The sequence below is a fragment of the Arachis ipaensis genome, chromosome B9 (genome assembly GCF_059453495.1).
Source record: "Arachis ipaensis isolate K30076 ecotype BB chromosome B9, ASM5945349v1, whole genome shotgun sequence".
NCBI lineage: Eukaryota > Viridiplantae > Streptophyta > Magnoliopsida > Fabales > Fabaceae > Arachis > Arachis ipaensis.
This window is the reverse complement of record NC_142444.1, coordinates 83,105,147-83,107,998: the sequence shown is the minus strand read 5'-3', so window position 1 is coordinate 83,107,998 and position 2,852 is coordinate 83,105,147.

The following is a 2,852-nucleotide window of genomic DNA, read 5'->3' as shown; positions in this document are numbered from 1 at the left end:
CTAGAGTACTAATCAGTGATGGGGGCACTCACTTCTGCAATAAACAGCTTTACTCTGCCATGGTTCGGTATGGGATTCGCCACAAGGTGGCTACTCCATATCATCCACAAACTAATGGGTAAGCTGAAGTCTCTAACAGAGAATTAAAGAGAATCCTGGAACGGACAGTAAATACCCGTAGAAAGGATTGGGCACGGAGCTTGGATGATGCTCTGTGGGCTTACAGAACAGCATTCAAGACCCCTATAGGGACCTCTCCATACCAACTCGTGTATGGTAAGGCATGTCACCTGCCCGTGGAACTGGAACATAAGGCCTACTGGGCAACCAGATTCCTAAACTTTGATGCCAAATTAGCAGGAGAAAAACGATTGCTCCAGCTAAATGAGCTAGAGGAATTCAGATTCACAGCTTTCGAAAATGCCAAGCTTTATAAAGAGAAATAAAAAAAGTGGCATGACAGAAAGCTATCATCTAGAATCTTTGAACCAGGACAGAAGGTTCTATTGTTTAACTCTAGACTCAGGCTATTCCCCGGGAAACTGAAATCCCGGTGGAGGGGACCATACATGATTACAAGCGTATCACCATATGGTTATGTGGAGCTTCAAGATATTGATTCTGATAAGAAGTTCATTGTCAATGGACAGAGAATCAAGCACTATCTTGAAGGCAACATTGAGCAAGAATGCTCAAGGCTGAAGCTAGATTAAAAGCTCAGCAAGGTCCAGCTAAAGACAATAAAGAAGCACTTGCTGGGAGGCAACCCAGCCATGGGGCAACAATCCTCTAAGCATTTTGCCCTATTTTTATTTTTATTTGTTTATATAAAGTCCACTGACACTAAGGTGAGGAATCAATTGTATAAGTCCACAGAGTTACAGAAGGACTCAGAACACAAACAGAGAAAAAGAGCTCACTGGCAAGAAAACGCCAGTAATGGTAGCAATCTGGGCGTTCAACGCCAGAAATGGGCACCCACTGGGCATTGAACGCCAGTAATGGCAGCAGCTGGGCGTTGAACGCCCAGGAGAGCAGCATTTGGGCGTTGAACGCCCAAAACAGGCAGTGTTTGGGCGTTCAAACGCCAGGATGGCAGGGAGGAGACAAAACTCATTTTTATTCAAAATTTTCCATTTTAAATCTTGATTTTCATACTTCAATACATGATTTCTTGCATAAACATGTTAAGAACCTTGATTTCTAAATTCCATAATTTCTAAAAACCCTACCCTAAAAATATCAAATGTATTTTAATCCATAAGCACCAGGCCTCTTTGCAAATTCAATCCAACTCTTTTCAAAACTTTTTTTTTACAAATCTATCTTTTCAACTCATCAATATCTTTTTCAAAACCTCCACTTTATCTTTTTCAAAATCTAAATCTATCTTTTTCAAAAATCTTTCATATCCTCTCAATTTTAAACTATATCTTCTCTTATCATATCTTCTATCTTATCTTTTCCAAATAAATCTTTTTATCATATCTTTATCTCTTTTTTTTCGAAAACCCACCCTCCCTCCTATAAATTTGAGTTCGGCCTCCCTCCCCTCCTATCAACAATTGCACCTAGCTCTCCTTCTATCCCTCTCCTTTCTTTTCTTTTGCTTGAGGACAAGCAAACCTCTAAGTTTGGTGTGTTTATCCGCGATCACTAAGATCATGGCTCCCAAAGGAAAACAACCCACTCCAAGAGGCAAGAAAGAGAGCATTCCAAAACCACTTTGGAATCAAGGGAAGTTCTTATCTAAAGAACATTCGGACCATTATAACAAAATAATGGGTCTGAGATCAGTGATCCCGGAAGTTAGATTCGATCTGAAAGAATATGAATATCCGGAGATCCAGGAGCAAATTCGAATCAGGAACTGGGAAGTCCTAGCTAATCCTGAAACGAAAGTGGGAAGGAATATGGTCCAGGAGTTCTATGCTAATATGTGGCAAACTGACAAGCAAAAACTATCTGGAACTGCTTTCTATGAATATCGGACCATGGTTAGAGGAAAGATTGTTTATACCATCCCTGATAAGATCAGAGAGATCTTAAAGCTACCTCAGCTGAAAGACGATCCAGACTCCTTCAACAGGAGAATGATGAGAACAGACAAGGGCCTGGATAAGATTCTAGAGGACATATGTATCCCTGGAGCCAGGTGGACCACCAACACAAAGGGTGTCCCAAATCAACTCAAGAGAGAGGATCTCAAACCAGTCGCCAGAGGATGGCTGGACTTCATTGGGCATTCTCTGTTGCCTACTAGCAACCGTTCTGAAGTCACAGTTAAAAGAGCAGTGATGATCCATTGCATCATGATGGGAAAGGAAGTGGAGGTTCATCAGTTGATCTCAGCTGAATTCTACAAAATTGCTAACAAAAATTCTAAAGAGGCCAAGTTGGCTTATCCAAGCGTGATTTCTCTGCTCTGCAAGGACGCCGGAGTAAGAATGGGAATAACTGAGTACATCTCAGTTGAGAAGCCAATCACCAAGGCATCAATGGAAAAACAACAAGTACAGGATGATCCCATCAAGAAGAAAATGCAGGAATTTCTCCCAGAAATCCCTCAATCTGAATATTGGGAGTATCTTGAGACGTCTGTTACCAAGATACGGGAAGCTATGGAACAAATCATAAAAGAACAAAAGGAACACAATCAAATTCTTACCTATATGTTTAAAGAACAAGAAGAGCAAGGGCGTGACTTAAGGGACTTGAAGCGCCAGAAGTTATCTCTTGCAGGACCAAGCACCCCAAAGATCAGAGAAACCCCCATTCTCCCAGAATAAAGGTTGTTAATTTCCAATTTCTGCCTTAACTCTGTGATAGTGTCCTTATAGAAGTTTACCTTA